At 31.9% G+C, this 19,469-nt stretch overlaps 1 protein-coding gene across 5 annotated transcripts in view; it reads left to right on the forward strand.

Annotated features, from left to right (window-relative positions):
* The first annotated feature begins 925 nt into the window (after positions 1–925).
* Positions 926–19,469, forward strand: part of LOC130900614 (receptor-type guanylate cyclase Gyc76C-like) — a 136,457-nt gene continuing 117,913 nt past the window's right edge. For 3 of the 5 annotated variants that reach the window (XR_009060196.1, XR_009060197.1, XM_057811331.1), the window contains exon 1: positions 938–1,462. The gene's annotated coding sequence lies outside the window, so the exon portion shown is untranslated. Of the gene's footprint in view, positions 1,463–19,469 lie in introns of all 5 variants that reach the window. The other 2 variants (XM_057811329.1, XM_057811330.1) reach the window with 1 other exon arrangement.

Here is a 19,469-nt window from a genome sequence, read left to right on the forward strand (position 1 = left end):
AATGCCCTTCTTCATGCATTTCTATCGTGATATAGATCACTTCTAACTTTCCATAGACACTGTTGCTCCTTGTACAACTCAAAAAATTCACGCAAGAAATTTTCCGCTTTCGACATTTAAAGTTATGAGAAAAAAAATTTTGAAACAAGAAAAGTTTAAATAAATTGGCATACGGCTAAAATGTTCATCCATCCGACACTGCTGTACTGCAGAAGTCAGCCTTTCCTTTCCTGTCTGCAGTCAAATTGTACTATTTAGTTGGATGCAAGACCTCATAGGATCCAATTGCATTCGATTTAGTTGGATGCGACGAAATTGTACGACGCCGGAGTACTATGAGTGGCCCGTTTTAGGGCCCATTCCTCTATGGAATGATCTATTTTATTTTTTGACTATAAATCTCAGTCCCCTTGACTATTTCGTGTCATTGTTTGATCTTATATCCATATTTTGATCGAATTATGCAAATCACACCGAATAAAATAAGTTATGATTCTTTGCTTTGTGGCTGTCTCGCATTACCCATAAAGTCAAATCGTGTTGCGGGGTTTGATAATTTATCCAAAACGCGTTGTGAGTAGTACGCTCCGCTTGGTGACCGAAATAAAGCAGATAAATTCACAAACATGCGATATGAGTATATCGGCAAATCCCCAATATAGATATAAATTTCGCATATTGTCCGAACTTGCCAATTTAGTACATCAGATGGGTGGATAAAAAATGGAGATTAGTTAGTTCCGCCATCTTTTGACTGAATATACAATTAGAATGAATGTAGTTTCCATCTTTATCACAAAAAAGCTCCGTTCCTAATTTGTAGCTAACAATTCTCAAAAAAGTGTGTATTATAGAAGATGGCGCCACGCATCAAAATTTAACATCCTTCGACAACAATCAACAGGCTGACTTGAATGAAACCAACATACCAACATTCAGTTTCCTTTCTGCGTGTGGTTGTGTCTTACCGAATTTTCAAAGGAGATAAAAATCGAAGTATTTTTCTTGACTGAAAACTTTTACAAGTCTTTTAAAAGGCATTGTGTAATTCCGGTGAACCAATTCAAACATTTAAAAAGTTATGCAACAGTTTTAACGGTACTGCAAATCGTATTCAAAGTATTGTTATATTTAAATAACGTTGTTTACCATTATGATTTGATATAAATATATAAGTGTTGTGGTGGTCCAAGAAATTATCGGAATATTTGCGATCCGTTTTAAAAATTATAGTTTCGAAAAGTATATTTGTCTGAGAAGAACGATTCCTTTTCGCTTAATTATTTTTACAAAGCTACTTCGTTGTTATAGTGTTGTAAATAAAGTTTTTTATCACTTTACAAATAAAACTGAGTTAAAAATAACTTCGTCGTGATCACGTGAATATAAAGGATACTTATCGTCATTCGTTGTAGTGAATTGCCGACCCATATTCAACACTTTGGATTTTTTTAAACGCATGGTAAGTTTTTAATAAACAAATAAACCTAATTAATCGACTTGCCGAAGAATTAATAATGCAATAACCTAAACATATAACTATTGACTTCGGCAAAATAGGTAAATATCTAAGTTTGTTTTGAACTTTACATTTAATTTTCTCAGCGAAAGACGGCGTTATTATAATTTGTGGTAGCTACTAATTGTTTTGATGACCTCAACATCTTACCACGTGTCGACATGATACGAGGGATGTTTGTTAATTTGACTGAAGTTTAAAATATTGCTACCAGTAAAAAATAACAAAACTTGTTTTATCTGAAAAAAGAATAAATTGAAGGCGAGAATGTTTTATGAACATGTTTATACGTTAGTTTTATAAAATTTTGAAAACAAAATAAACAGTACTAATATTTAGATAATTACAATATTGTCGAATGCTTTCAACGGCAATAGAAATAATCAATTTTTACGTGTTGAAACGTTCGAAAACCAGCATGACACTGTATAAGACTGTGTGGGTGTTTTAATATTTTCGACTAAAAAATACTTAAGTTTCAAGAAGAGGTAATGAAACTATTAGTAATACAAATTATGTTAGAGAATAAATCTTCTCAAAATTGACCATTGATCAATGTATATCCAATAATTTTCAAAATTTATTGTATCTCATTATTATTCAATAGTTTTTCGAAAATGGATTTTAACAATCACCGTAACTTCTCTTACAAGCCTTCCATTGACTAAAAACAAAGTTTTAATGTTGAGTTTTCGAAGAAAAGACTATCGGACGGAATGTTTGTTGAAGTTTTCAGCCAAAAATTGTTTTGTCTATAAATATATTCTTGTAACCTTTATGGTTAATTTCTTCTGCATTGTAAAATGGAGAGTTCGAGTTGTTTATTCTAATTTTTCATTAATTGTAAGTTCACATTCATTTGTAATGATTGGACAAAATTTAGCTAAGTAAATAGACTAAACGCAGATGACGACTTTGTTATTCACGACAAAATTTTTCACTGAATTGTAACATTAACATATGTCGATGAAATTTGAGCAAATATCCACACGTGTTTGAATAATTAAGAAAGTTGTTTACAGAAAAAACATAATTTAAATTGTACATCAATTTTTCATTTATTTGGACATAATTTTCAATTCAAAGAGTTAGGCTACGTTTCATTAAATCATTTCTCGTCACCATATTATAAGATCGAAGACCAAAGTGAAACACTTTTATTTGTCTTAGTTACCTCTTTTTTTGTCTTCATTGAACATATGGTACGTAAAGAAATAAAGAAGACTACCATCAACAGAAACCAGAAGATTAACATTAACATCATTAACAGAGAAGGGTAAATTAAAAAGACATTATACTATAGTCATTCTTTCCTGACATGATGTAACAAAAGAATACGAAATGCAAAGGAAGTTTGAAGCTGGTTTGTTCACGTTATAGAAGAAGGAATGAAATATGTGGATGGATGGTATTTGAAGCAGACTTACTCAATAACAAGAAATAATCCAGAGAGAAAAAGTAAATATGACGAGTAAAAAACAATATAAGAAGTAAAATAGAAAATTATAGAAACAACTAAAACACCATATAAACATGAATTTATTAAACATTCTTTTCTTTCAACATATCAGTTAAATGGATAAAAAATTCCCCTCGAAGTAATATTGATCTTAAACATATGATATATATCAAGTGTCAAATGTTGAAGGCTTAATATCAACTTCAAAAATATGTATTCATTTACACATTGAAATTAAAGTGTTCATTTCAATTAATTGTAGCTAGAGTTAGGTTTTTAATTAAAATGAAATTCATCAACTTTAAAGAAGTATATTTTTGAAAACGATTTGATGTTTTTAAAAGTACCTCAATATTTATATCAAAATTGTGTCGAGAGATTGCACTCATACACAAATAACGAATCAAAATGCAAAAAAGAATGTAAAAAAGAGACAAACAATATTTTTATATCGAAAAATGAGTTTATTTACGTTTATAGCTTTAATTGTTCCTCTTGGAGGAATCATCTTAAGTAATAACTGGACAAGTACTGACACACATTTTTCTTTATTGAACAATGAAAGAAGATTACAACCCTTGAGGGAAGAGTAATTTCTCCAACTGATTACTTGTTCAGAGTGAAGACTCAGTAAAAAATTGTAAACGAATTTCCAAAACTCAATGATGAGTTTTTATATTTATTGATTCAAATTTTTTAAATTGTTGTTCAAATAATTAAAACGTTCGCAATCATAAATGAAGATGAAAACACTGGATTGGGTAAACAAGCGGTTTACTTCGGATGTATATAAAAAATGAAGTACTATGAACCTACTGATACTTCCGATTTGTACATAGTTCACAGCTTACACTGTGAAGAAATCAAGCAAATATGACCGCATTTGGCTAAGAAGAAAGTGTTGTGTCATCTAGACAATGCACCAGCTCACACATCCGTTATTGCAATGGCCAAAACTAATGAATTCAAGTTTGAATTATTACCTCATTCTAAGGCTTGAAAAAATGAGTCGGTGGTTAAAGTTTTTCCAATAATGAAGAGGTGATGTCGATATTTAATAGCTATTTTGAGGATCTTGTTATTAAAAGGGTATCGAACTTAATGGTCATCACTGTAAAGTGTAAGAAGATGCAAGGAGATTACGTTGAAAAATAAATATATTTTTTTCCAAAATTTTCTTCGTTAGGCAAGGTACTTCTGGGGGACCGTCCTATTTAAAATATAACAAGACAAGATATAAATTAATGTATTTGAGAAAATCAAACACCAATTTGAATACGTAGATAACCAATTCAAAAATTACTAGATATTATATATACGGAAACCATTTATCATGTATATAAGGTTACAAGAATAGTCATAACCAGGAGAAAATGAAATTTCACTATACAAAATGTTCAATTGTCAATGGAAATATTTCAACACGTTGACCGCCGTATTGTCAGGTTATTTTGATATAGCTAATGCAGCAGTTTTTATTCTTTGATACACGATTGAACCTATTGATAGGGTACGGCTACAGGATCGTATTTTTCCTCTAAGTATTACTTTTAATTACGAAGTAAGTATGCATCGCGTGGCTTGACAGACAAAACTCCCAAGCTTGTTTTGTAATAAAAAAGAATAAACCTGTATATCTATACCTGCAAATATACGACGTTTATTTGCTTTGTTTATCTTGATCATTCGCAAACGTAACTTCGGCTGTATAAAAAACTAAATAATTAGTGATATTAGTGAAAAAGAATTATATTTAGAAGTGTTTTTGTTTTATCAGATATTAAATGCTGAACTCTAAATTTGTGTCCAGTACTTTGAAACTATTTGACATACCTTTGTCATGTATGTTACACCGGCAAATGATCCAAATTCTACGCTACAGAACCTTGCCTACAAAATGTACCCGAAAACATTTATTTAACATAATTAGTAGGGTGTAGAGTGCCTGAATTTGTCATTAATTATGACTGATACTCGTTAATTAGTTTTAAAGTACTGGGCGCAAAAACTACCTAAAGCTAACGTTGATATTATTTTCCATTTATGCAATGTGGTAATTGGGTTTTCACAATGTCTTCTGGTTTTGGAAGTTTCCAGATATCAGCAGATGTGATAAGTGAAATCCGGTGTCATCACTTTGATAGAAGTCACCCTGCGGTATTCTAATTTCAAGGCGTGATGAGAAAAATGATTTGAGTTTTCTTCCGAAATTGGCAAGGCAGCTCTCACCTGTGCCAAAATAGAACAAGAGTGAAAGAATAGTTATAAGGCTTTTTTCTCTTCTCTTGTCTCTTTCTCTTTTGTCTATTCTCTATAGACCGTGCTCTTTACATTAAAATATATGAAAATTTGATATAGCGGATTATAAATTGTTCTGAAGATTTATATATTTCTTCTATTTTCAATGTAAGTATAGGCGTATTTTCAAAAATTTGTTGTTTGTTGCATTAGAAAATAATTAGATATATAACATCAAAAACTATTTAATATTGTCTCCATCTATCATCTTAAATTATAATTGACAAGTCCGTCCAGTTTTGTATATTTTTGGAATAAACCGCTTTGAATGGTTTTATGTACTTAATAGTCAAATTTATATTAACTGTTCAAAAATTCTCTGGAACCAATTTCAATGGTATATCGTGAACTAAGTTCACAGATTGACCCGCGTTGAAATTTTGAAAAGTCCTTGTTTCGGCTCCCACTTTGAAGCCATTATCAAGAGCAGGGTGGCGGTAGAATGGTTATTCGTTCATTGGCAAGAAGTGATCCGATTCCATGGTCCCAATCTGCCTATTTCACGCAAAAATATAAAATGTTTAAAATTTAAAAAAAGGTAATATGCTTACCATAGAGAAAACCGTGAATACTTACACTATCACTGCTGGTCTGGAGCTAAAAGGTAAGTTAGCCGCCTGGACCTTATAGGGGACATGTTGGTACATTTTGGCGCATGTGGGAAGTATATTATTGGTGTTAGGGGTAATAAATGTATGAAATATGGCTTATCGGATTGATATGGAACACTATCGATCGTTTATCTAACCAGAAAGCCCAGCATATTTCTGACAAAAAAACCCAAACCCAAAATAACAAATTATCCAAACTTATCTCACTTCAAAAACCTCCGCCAATAACTATTTATATGGCACATTTGTCCACAACTATTTCGACACCCCTATCTCCGCATACTCCGAACATTCTCTTACCAAAGGCTTTAATTCCTATGTCACGCCAAAATCCATACCAATAGCCAATACCATAATTTGCTAAACGGAGGGTTCATTTCTGAGCCCCCTTTCAATCAAGCCGAAATTATCAAGCAGGATGTTGCCAAGGTGCATCGAACATCAAAACCTCCTCCTTCCAACCTCACCTCCAAGGACGGCAGGCTCTCAAAGATATTTATAACGATCCTGATTTTGTTGCCCTTCCAGCAGATAAGGGTAATACCACAATCGTTCTCGATATTTATTCTTATCTTGATAAGATGAACAATTTTCCAAATACCGATTACAAAATTGTCCCCAATATCCCCACGCATCTCAAAAAAGCAACAAAGAGTGTTATCAACAAATCCAAACTTTTTTCCGACATCAAAGCCAAACTCATACCTCTAGAAAAATCATCCCGCAGTCGTCGTATATACCATGCCGAATAGCCACAAAAACCATAAACTCTGTTTCCATCCAATAGAACCAACTCGTTTCTCCTTTCATTACGCCAGTGTGTATGTTCCATTAGTGAAGTAATTTTGGTTTCTTATGCACAGGTGTTAATGGTACACATTATTGTTGAAATGGATACAGCATTAAAAAGTCTCCTTCCCAGTATTCTGCATGTATTAGGAGGATTTCTACGAGCCGTAAGTTCCAGGTGATGATCATAAATGACGGTTGTTATGTTTCTATTTCTCGTATTCCGGCACCAGCTTTAGTCGCCTGGAACCGATTGAGCATCTTCTAAGTGGCCACTTAGTGCACATTTAGACGATTTGCAATATATGTCTGTGTTGGACCCGTTTCGAGTACTTCAATAACCCAAGAAGGCTCATTGATATTTGATTTTTTTCTTAGGCTTATTAAAATTAACTAAACTCTTTAAAAATTACATGTAATTGTTGAATATTTCGATATAAATAAAATTAAGCAATTCTGAATACACACTGCTTATTACAGATCCAAACAAATCGAATAAAAAACTTTGCAAAAAGCAACACCAACGTAAAGCTCATTCATTTTTTCTTTATTAGTAGTAAATTTCAATAACTAATTTAAATTTATGGCTTTAGTTCCCTATACATGATGATTTAGAAACAGTGCTGTTTCTGTAAGTATGAAAGAGATAGTTTCTGAAATGTATGTGTATTAATAATAAATTTGTACTATTTTAAACAGTAGCTTGCGTACCTTGATAAAGCACCATAAAGAGCTTAACAAAAATAATAACGATACATAAAATCGCATAACCTTCAGCGGTCTCTCAGTCATGGAAATGGTTCCCTTTGAGTAGCATTTCCAAACTAGGAAACAGCCAAAAGTCGCCGGGAACTAGGTTGGGATTTTATGGACGACTTTTCGTTAATTATTGTTCGATGAATGCAATTAACGCACTATCGTGGTGAAGCAGCTGTTCGAAGCTGTCGGTATTTTCTTGTGGGATTCGCATCTTTTTCAATATGTGAAAAACATCTTCATAATCAAAGGAAACGATCAACATTGCTATATCTTTGACGTACTTTTTTTTGTTCACGGCAATTAAGAATGCTATCGATTTGAAGACTTGCCTCGTGTTTGACCACAGCCGATTCATTACCAATAATAATCTAGCTAGATTTCCCAAGATTGATGGATCTAATTTTTGACAATTATAAAAAGCTGTAATTATACGTTCACGGTCGGTAATTGCACCCGATTTTGTGAAAACTTACTGTTAATGCCTGTTCTCTACCTTGTAAGTTTTAATGCAGAGATATGCAGGTAGGCTTGATTGTTTTAGGACAAACCTCGTATTTTTCACTCGTTCTTTCTGTACCTGTAACATTTTATAGAAGAAGTAAAAGGAGATATACAAGTGTAAAGTCGTTTTCTGAATTTGCTTTTAGGCAAAAATTTGCTGAATGGATAATCATTTGGTGAAAAGTATTATATCGGAATAAACAACTTTTTAAAAGCAAGAACAGAGAATTTATTTTTGTTGAATTTACACCGTAAATAAATGCCTTGATAAAAGATTGAGAAACAATTGCAGACAAATTGGCGAATAATAAAAGTTTCGAACTTCTATTAGCACGCCACTGATTTGACGGAATCTGTCTGATAATATTGATGGCTGTTACCATAATAATTTCTATTTAATCCGTAGAATATAAATATCTATTATAGTAATTAAAAATTGTTTATAAATAATAAGTGATTGTGAAATATAATCTTACCACCATCTGTATCAACATGCGTTTTTATTAAAGTCGAACATGAAAGCAAAATTGCATGATTTTATATTTTTATTTATAAATAACTTTGAATACAAATACAAGCTGGAGTTGTAGGTCAATTGTTACTCTGTTTGAAACAAAAAAGTTCTAATTAATGCATGATATTTCAAATAATAGGAATTCTAAATCTGTTCATTCAAACATATGTAAATAGGAAATAGCTTCAACATTCGGCAATTCGGAAATTATGATACTGGTTCAGATAGACCATGTATCAGCTTATTGAATTTTCCAAATATCCTGCTCTGTTTTAAATGAAAATTTCAAATTTTAATTTTGGGATTTTTTTGCTAATTTGCAAAGTAATTGTTGAAAAGCTCTAATATCTACATAGAATTTCAATATAAAAATTCAGTTATATTATACTGTCTATAAATATACAACTTAGATCTTGGGAAGCTGTTAAATACGGCAGAATCGTTTGTTCTTTTATACTTTAAACGTATTTTATGATACTGTAAGTAAGAATGAAACTGCTACACTAATGTTTTACATGGCATTGGCGGTGTCATCTGTATGCTGTGCCTGCGAACGTATTGAACAGAGAGAAATAGAAGAAAGGACGAAAGTGTGATGTCAAAAAGGAACAAGAAAAAACAAAAGGCAGCAGAAAACTAGATAAACTGATAGCAAATTTAATGTTCAACTCTTATTTTTGTGCATAAATGTAATCTCAATGTAGAAAACAAATTACAATATTTATTTTTTCATATCCATGAGCGCCACTGATTTATTTCAAGAAGCCGGTATGTCTAGATGTGTTGCATTTAGTATAATATAAGAGATGAAAGCTAATTGTATAGGAATGGCAATTGCTTGTGGGGATACCACCAGGTTATTTGTCATTCCGTACATGGACACAATCCATTGCGTTCTAGGAAATGCAATTAACAGTTTCTCACTATGAATAAATTTTGTAAACTTTTTTATTATTCTGCACAGGAATTGTTGGTAGTTATCTGCTATTGTAATGAGATATTTTTATTTACAAAGACGTAGATATTGTTGAGCTAAATTCACATAAGGATCTTGTTAGGGTCTTTGAGGATGGTAAATTTCATTAACGATCTTAAACTTTTGAGTGTCGAATCATATTCACATCATTAAATTATAAGGTCTCAATTTTATTCTTCTTCTTCTCATACCGTCTTCTCATTGAAGGTTGGCAACCACGTTTTTAAATGCGTCTCTGTCCTTCGCAACATGAAACAATTCTCCGACGCCATGATTTGTCCATTCTCTTACGTTAAGGAGCCTTATTCCTGTCGATGCCTTTCTTGCTCTCTACTCTGCCGTAAATTGTTTTTTGTAGCAGTAGGTATTTGTTGTTGCGTAAGATGTGTAATATATAAGATGTTTTTCTTATTTTAATAATTGTCAACTCCAAAACAGAACAACGAGCAACAGTGCGACACAAAACGAGGAAGAGGTTGCAGCTCGCAAAAACAAAATTTCGCGTGTTACTGAGAAAACAACGACAATATAAACTTACTTTCAAAATATTTTTAATAGACTGCAGAAAAACGAATAATAAAATAAAAATGAGGGCAGTTCTATTAGAGCACGCAGTGTGAGTTAATGCAGCTGGCTATTGCCAGTTTTTTGAATATAAACAGTTGTTGCAGTGGATGTTTGGTTAGCTCAAATATTATTGGTTGATATGTTCCAGACTTCAAATATCTATGTAAACTTGCTGTCACCGATCTTAAACAAAAAAATCCTCTAGCTACTAAGCTTTTAAAGTTTATGTTAACTCCACTTGTCTAAGAGACTATTTGTGAAAGTTGGGGATCAGTAATTGCTTCTGTAATGCTGATACGACTGACCTAGAGGAGGTAGACACTACTGACAAACTAGCTTATGTCATGATCAATGAGTCTCCAGCTGGCTATAAAAGTAACAAAAGATTTTTAAAGTTGGCTTTATGCATCGAATATGGTACTAGTTCTTTATGAAAATTTTAAGCTATTATCTAAACATAAGCAAATGTTAGAAATGGTAACCTCCAAAGTGATTGGAAGAATTCAGAATGAGTTGAGTAACACACCCTTGCCATGTTTTTCATAGTTTGCTTGTCATAATCTAACTTAATCTATTTAAAATGTTATGTTACATTCCAACTCCTATGTAGGATAAGACCATACATTAAGTATTTGTTTTATTATCATTAAATATTACTTATTCTATTTTATATCTGTATATTTATTTTTTTCCTAATCAATGTCCTTTAAATACCTTACGGGAAAAGCCGCAAATCCAATTATGCACAAAAAATAATGTAATTCCTGCAGACAATTTTTAAAGATATTTTGGATCTGGCGCAGAAAGACCGAGAACATTCTGCTTTGAGGATTGTCAACAGCTTTCATTTGCGACCAATGCGTCTTAGTACATCGTCGTTGGTGATTCTGTCATTCCAGGATATCTTTAGGATGCATCTATAGAATCACATCTCAATTGCATCAAGCATTGCAGCAGTACTGATCAGACATAACATTCCATGAATCTTATTCTAACGTGGATCTTTAGATTTCTGTTTGCAAACATTGAGGAGTACTTGACAAATGCCTTTCGAGTCATTTCAATTCTTATCTTGATTTCTTCGTCTTGATCCATTTGAGCGTATATGACTAAACCAGGATACTTGTATTTTTGCACCCCTTCTATTTGTTTTCCATTCATTGTGAGAATAGGGTTAATATTAATATTTTGGTTTTTACTTATAACCATGAATTTAGTTTTTTCAATATTTATAGTGAGTCCTACATTTTCATTGCTTGAGGATATTCAATGTGGTCTATAAACGATACGGAATATTATCAAATTATAATGCTTACTTTCCTGAATAACCTGGCAAAGTTAGTCATCAGCCATATTCTGTACCCACCGTTCTACCTGTTATAATTCTCACTTAAACGCTTTATTTTAGCCAGCTATTTTTTTTTCATTTGATTCCTATTTCATATTTAGTACAGATAAAATAGGATTAAATCCGAAATTAAACTAAGCGCTTCTGATTTTCTAGATTCTCAGAGATTTTCTGATTAAGTCTAGCAACAAAATTACGGGCACGGGATTTCGAAATTTTGGAACTTGTAACTCAAAAAAATTTTGAAACGCTAATAACTCGAAAACTAAGAGGAATTCGAAAAAAAAACTGTTCAAACAAAATGTAGATCACAAAATTTTCTACAAAAAAGATTTCCAGTCTTTTTTTCTGAATAATAAATAATACGCCGAAAGCCGGAGCATCCGCTCGCGAATTGCCGCCAGTGCGAATTCAAGCCAATTTACGTTCCAGGCGCAAGCGAAAACTGCTTTAACTCTTGGAAAACTACTTCGTTTTCAAAAAATCAAAATGCGTCATGATGGTTAAGATCTCTATTTTCTACTTGGGTAAGCTAGCATAATTGTCGACTTGGGAAATTTTCGAAAATCTTGCGAGATGAAGAGGTATATTGGCCACATAAGCACTTGAAGTTTCAATGGATAAATTTCATCACTCGCCTTAGTAACAATCAAATCCAGGGAGAGATTTTTCGTTCGGGTTATTATCAATATTTTTATGTATAAACACACATGAAATACTTCTTGGTTTCAAATGAACTAACTTTTGATAAACACTACCTTGGTTCTCGATTGGTTATTATTTCAATATTCACAGACCTCTTAATAGTCTCTCTTTCACAAAAGTGGGTACTCATTTCGAAGCTTAGAATCTCAGCTTCAAATTTATAGATAAACATTCTCAGATGATGTATCACTATCTTTTGAGTCTATGAACTCATTTTACGGTGAAAATTTTAAGGTTAGGAAAAAATGCTTGACGACCAATTTGTAGAGAACTTTTTGCTCCAGCACTTTTTTTCGAATTCCTCGGAGTTTTCGAGTTATTCGCGATTCATTATATTTTTGTGTGTATCAACCCATTTTAAGGTTGTATTTGTTACGGCAGTGTTTTTTGAATTCCTCATAATTTTTGAGTTAGTTTTTTTAAGTCCCAAAATTTCGAAAAACCGCGCCCCTAATTTTGTTAAGAGTTGCTAGACTTAGAGTATTCAGTATCACAAAACCTCCCAGAATCTCTAAAATCAAAACCGCCCAATTTAGTTTAAGTTTTTAGATCAAAATTGCGCAATTTGCCTGTAATAACTCGATAGACTGCAAGAAAATAATTCTATATTAGGGCCATCCCTAAATTAAGTCCACTCGAAAAAAAAATGACCAATGTTGATGTAGAAGAACATTGGTACAGGTGACCTACATTTCGATTAATAGAGCTGATCTCTACTGAAATCAGTAATATTCTGAAAGTCTAGAAACTTCTATTTTAGATAAATATTTACAGTTCATTGGTTAGTCTCCTATTGTAGTATCTCCATATTGACAACGCTCCAGCTCATCGTACTCAGCTAACGCAACCGACTTTTCAAGAATATGGAATCCGAGTATTGGACCAGCCACCCAATAGTCTTGACTTGACTCCATGCGTATTTTATTTTTGTCCTTTTGTAAAATCACAACTTAAACGACATAAGTTTGTTTTGGGAAGGAGTTAATTGTAGTTTAGGGAACTTTGTGGGAAAAAATGGGTTACTGGAATAATCTATAGAGACAGACAAAGATTCTCTTGGGAACCTATAACAAAAGAAGATGTATTGAATGTATCAATTTTTAAAGCCGCCTCTACGGACGCCTGGAGTGGCTAGCAGTGCCACAGAAAGAAAAAATTATATAATTGGGTCTCAACGTATATGACACCCTCTACTATTCATACATGCCTACACCATACCCGGGATGTAAACTTTTGTAAACATCTATAGATGACTAATGCAGACAATTGGTGTTATTAACGATACATTTTTTGTGACAGTGAGCATAAGAAGATAATGATGCAGCTCCTTCTTCAGTTTATTTTTTATAAAAATATTGAAAAACTTTGCCACAAAATACAGTTTGTAATATTATAAACAAACTTTTTCAAGAAAATCGAAGTGAGAACTTTTTTTATTGCTCACTGCATTCTGTTATTTTCAAATGTTGCTTCTGAAAGTAATTAAATCATCTCGACCGGATAAAACGTAAAAAAGCAAACAATTCCAATTTTTCTTTGAAACCAATATTCTAGGAGTTACGCACTTTGATTTTTGATAAAGATAAAGCTCTCGCAGCTTTATTTCAAGTTATAGAATATTTATCAGTAGGGTCCGGTAGGGAAAAATTATAAGGATACGAATAAAATAGAATGATCATTGCACGTTTATTATAATTTTTTTCTACTTTAGAATTGTTTGAAAACGTATTCTTAAGCATTTCTTAATCTCTAAGTATTAAGAAATAAAATGAATAATTTTCAGACACAGTCGGTTTTGGAAATAAATAAATTAAATTGTATGAACAAAAAGTTCAGTGAATGTAATATACCTCCATGAAATTGGTATTTCAATAAGAGCGTAATATTTCAGTGTTCAATAAAACATAGTTTTCTGTAGCAAAATATCTCGTATGTTGATTCAGAAAATATACATTTGGGAATTATGTTGTAAATGGCTTTGCTGGCACATGCGTACTCTTTTGACGAAATTTTCGCTAACGTTATTGTATACATTTCATTGATAAAGAGTAGTATGTCGGCTTTCAATACTTCGATGATTGCAGACTTATTGGCATAAACCTGTGATAACCCCACATCCAGATGTCTAAAAAAGTCACCAAATCAGGAAATGACTGACCAGGAGAAAAATCGTTCAAGATCGTTAATGTCTCAAAGGTGATATGACATGTGGCTTCAAATCAATAGCTTCCAAATGAGGCACAAGAAACAGTGTTTAGCACGATAACGTTCACCATTCACCTTTATAGCATTATCTTCTTCGTTTTCGAAGAAAACGGTCCGTTTATTTCTCTAGACCATAATGCACATCATCAGTGACCAGTTGTAGATGCATTACTTTCTGATTAATAATTCGTGGATTTTCTAAGTCCCAAATGCGTGGATTTTGCCTATTAATGACGGCATCGAGGTGAAAGTAGGTCTTATTATTGTAAATGATTTTGCTCAAGGATCCAATTGGTGACTTCTCTTTGCTGTTCATGTTTTACGGGCAAAAGTTATTTATACAGTTGGGTTTTGTAGGCATACAGATGTAAATCTTTAGTGAAAATTTGGTGAAGAGTGCCTATTGAAATGTCCAATTCTTGGCGAATTGATGTCTTTGGCCTTTCTGCCAAACTCTCGCGAACCTAACCTAACCAGTATTTTCAAATTGTTTGACTACTTTTTTTACAGTAGTTCCATTTTTTGATCGAACATTTGATGCTTTTTAAGAATAGTGGTATAAATTTTTATAATAACAATAATTTTTGACAATCATGACGAATTGTTTTACAATGTATTGCTCCATGTTTACAAACTATCAACTTTCGATCTGTCACGTCATAATCATGTCCTAATATAACTCTTTCTTATTTGTTTTAGTGTTTCATATAATAATTTTTTATTTTCCGTACAGTTTCCTAGTTTTCTGTCACTTTGTGCCTGAAAAATTATCCATGATTTTGCTCAGCTTTTTTATTTCGTTAACACTTGTTTTCTTATTACTTTATTTTTTTTAAGAATTTAATCCATTTTCCTTTTTAATATTTAGTTAACTTTCTTATTTCATTCGTCCAACGAATCTTTATCAGCTTCGAGGATACTGTTTTCCGCCTGTTCTTTTACATATTTCCATTACTGTGTAATAATAAAGAAATAGTCGATTATTGACTTTTTATTTCGATTGCACTCCTCACTGGTTTTATGAATATTCTTGTGTTTAATCTTTGTATTTGTTATTATTATGTCGTCTTCTATGGATATCTATCTATCTACAATTCGGTCCCTATTATTATTTTTCGGTTCGTTAACTTCTCTAACCATATATCTTTCTAATCTTTTGTTATGTTCACTGACTCTACCATTTAGATCTCCTATGATTTGTACATTTATCTGTCCATCATTAATTTCCGGTAGTTTTCTGAAAAATTGAGATTTTTCTTCAAAGTTAACAAAAAATTTGAATTAATCTTCTTCAAAGTACTTGTAAATAGCTCTCAAGTTTAATATATTATATACAGATTTCAATACTTTTTTTGCAACTTAAAAGTAATTTTTGCTATAAAAATTCATTAACTGTATATTTTTCATCACACCTCGTATAATATTTGAAATTTTGGTAGCAGTGGATCATCGATCACTGAAAATTTACAACGTTTATTGAACCAAACCAGAGGAAATGATAGTCATTGAAAAATACGGTCAAGATGTCACCAAAACTTTTGGATTTTCGTTTGAATAATGTTAGATTTGATTATCCTTTGTATCTGCTTACGACACCACTGGTATTAACACAGCCACATTCTAGTAAGAAACACCTGTTGTAGGTATATTATTTCATTCAGTTACTGGATTGGAACGCCGCAAGCGGCATATTACTTGCAATTCAGCTCTCTCTGACTATTTACACAAAGTTAATTTTGAATTTAAATAGTTACGACGGTTATTATCGTATTTTGCAAGACAGCTCTCCGTAAAACTGTGGTCGTAATATGTATATATTCATATTAAATCAGGAAAACGTACATAACGCAACCGCCGCCTCCGGGTTCGGTATTTCCATATTTGCCAAATCATTGTTTATATTTCGCTTGAATTACAAATAAATTACTAGAATACGGTCTTGAAAGTACAAAATCCCGATAAACTAATTGTAATTTAAATAGGTACGAGGTGTGATCGAAAAATATTGTTTCATAACAGCTACCATCTTAATTAACTAATGAACCCGTCTGTTTTTCACATATATATTTGAAATTTAAATTTATAATATACCCATTTTAATGGTTACAAAGGAATAAATAAGCTTTTAAATAAAATATTCTCATACAGTGGAAATGTAAGGTCCGCAACCTGTATTATACTCTCTGCGCCGTCCGGAAGGGCTTTATATGCCGATTTTAGAATTCACGAGGAAAGGTGAAGGTGATTTGATGATGATGGAACCACTAGAGTTTGAGGTGGAGCTTCTTGTAGGAGAACTGCGACCGTTTTTGGTGTTCATTAAAAATTATTAAAACTGAATGTCTTCTAAGAGTACCTTTGGCTTTAGAGTTGGTAGTTATTAATTTGAACACCGAGAAGTATTAACTGACTATTGGCTATTGGTTTGTATTGCTGATTAAATTTGATACCCTAGAGATTTCGAATTAAAAAATTTCTTCCATATTTTCAAACCTTTTCTTTTTAAGGCTTGACTGACTAACAACTCATTTAAACTCTAAATGGCGGGTATTTCTATTTGAGATAAATGAAAAGCAATAAACAGTCTCATTTCTAAGAACAAAATATAGTCTAAATTAGTATCATTAAGGTGATGTTAAGTATAGGAATTTGTTTTCCTATTTTTTTAAGGTGTTTATAATATAGTAGAACATCATAGAACCGGAATCGCTGGGAAAGGATTGGGTCCGGATTTTAAATTTTACCGTATTGTAGATCATACGAAGATTTGAATTCATTTATGGTGGCGCCATCTATCGCGTTAACGAGAAATCATATCGCATTATATAATAATGTAAACAGAGGGAGAGGTATAATAAAATCGCGTTTAATACTGTACAAAACCACATTTATAAAATAATAATAATAAAAAGATTAAATAATGTATAAACATATTCTTCATGTTATCGCTATGTACGGTGTCGACATCTAGTGTCAAATACACAAGCTAAAACTTACGATACGAATGAATCAGTCCGGATATTAGATATTCCTCGCTTTATGGAAATGGAGATCCGGGATTAGCATTAGAAGGGTCGTATTCTCATGATCCGTGGGTTATCAACTCCTGCTGTATTACCTAAAAAAATCTGATTTCCTAGATTCAATTAGTTGTAAAACTGTTCTCATACGACCCCTCTACTAACGCCCTGTTTCTACACTAGAATTAACAAACCCTCACTTCCGAGTCTTCTCGTAGTATTCCTGTATGTGAATTCTAATTAACAGGTATTTAAAAAGTGGATCAATCAGTTTCCAATTAATTAAAAATTTTTCTAAAACTTCAGTAGTTGCACCTTGTATACTTATCTCGTTAACATAATTTGATTGGTATATCGAATTCATACAAAAATAAAAGCAAAAAAGAATGTTAATAACATGGCAGATCTTTTCAAGTACATCAAGTGGCTGAGCCTCCTCTACTACATTAATAAATAAATGGTTAGTTGGACTACATAATTCTTAATTTAATGTCGTTTTAAATTGCTACTTTGAAAGAGCAAAAGAGTCTTTCGCATTCCCAGAGAAGAATTATTGTTAAGGGTCATCTCTTTATCGTGTTATCATCCTATCATTCCACCAAGAATCAGACTGGAGCTATTTACAGAATATTTGATGCTCTTAATATTTTCAAAAAGTCACATTGAAATATACTAGGATGAATTTTTAATTGATTAAGTGAACATCATTATTTTTAAAATCATTAATTGATAAAACTCATAATTAATATCATGATTTAATCACCGATAAAATAATATTATTGGACTTTTTTTAGGGTAATCTTTTCAAAAGTTTATTTCGCATTGGATCTTACAAAAATTTTATTGAGAATAATTTATCTCAAAAGAAATCTCCAAACAGTATGAGAGAAACACCCTCAAAAAGTCACTTCAAACTACTAACCTTGTCTTAGTCGCTTAAAACTACTAACATTTCGAGGGTGCTGAATACGAATATGGAAATTTTTCTAAACTTGAGGCGTGGAATCAATATATCTCTTCGAAATCAAAGCAATTCTCATTTTCGTTGGGAACTTCCCAATCTTTTTTTCGACTTTCTACTTTTTTTTCTTTTCTTTTTAGTCGGAAACTTTTTTCGATTTGATAGTTTTTTTACATTAAAATAGACTGGAATCAATTTTCAATTGATAAAGTAGACATCATTATTTTGAAATTAATTAATTGATGGAATTTATAATTAATAACATGACGAATCACCAATAAAATTTTTTTTTCATCTTGTTAGTTTTGTGTGAAGAAATTTTTAGAAGATTGATTCATCTTAGAATCCGTGTGCCTAATTCGTAAGCAGGCTTCTCCAATTTCAGAAAGGTCGTTGCAGAACTATCCACTTAGGAAAAAAATGCACAATCAATTGCCAATTGAAATCAAATGGATATCATCTTTTCCCGCATTCCGCAATAATTTGAAGGCATATTTACTGGAAAATGCCTCCTACTCTGTAAACGACTATTCTTATAATAATATTTAATTCTGGGCGAGCTGCATACTGGTTTAATTTTGTTACGGACTTGTATACTAATTATTACCTATAATTTTGTTACTCATTGTGGTTTTCTTCAGTATATTGAAATTTTATTTGTATCTTTATTTAGTTTCTTTTATGTTTGTTTTTCAATTTTTACAAGTTTTTGCTTACAAATTGTAACAATTTTTTAACAATAATTAAATTAAATGTAATAGAAATTTTGAATTGAAAAAATTTACAAAATTTCGTGCGTCGAGCAATACAAACAATACATGTTTGCTAAATATGAAGATTCGTGTGCTTAATTGTTAAAACAGCAAATACCAGGAGTTAATAATGCAAGAAATAGGTATGTTAGATACTCAAATGCAAATGTACGTGAAGTAACAAATAATTTTATTGTTTGTATTTCGAAATAATACCCTTGCTTATGTAACTTTTGGTGGAATTTTTGTTTATATCTGCCCCAGGTACAATAAAAAAGTATCGATTTCATGGTTATGAACGAATACTTCTCGTTAATTAATTCTTTCAATGACTTTTAGTTAAACGAAATAATATATTCAGGTTAAATGTTGAAATCTCGTGAAAGTGAGATTTTATCAACACCCATTATTTGCATTGCTTCGTCCGTTACAAATAACTGACTCATTAGATTATTAACCTTTTTATTTCAATAACATCAACTCTT

This window comes from Diorhabda carinulata, chromosome X (assembly GCF_026250575.1).
Source record: "Diorhabda carinulata isolate Delta chromosome X, icDioCari1.1, whole genome shotgun sequence".
Taxonomy (NCBI): domain Eukaryota; kingdom Metazoa; phylum Arthropoda; class Insecta; order Coleoptera; family Chrysomelidae; genus Diorhabda; species Diorhabda carinulata.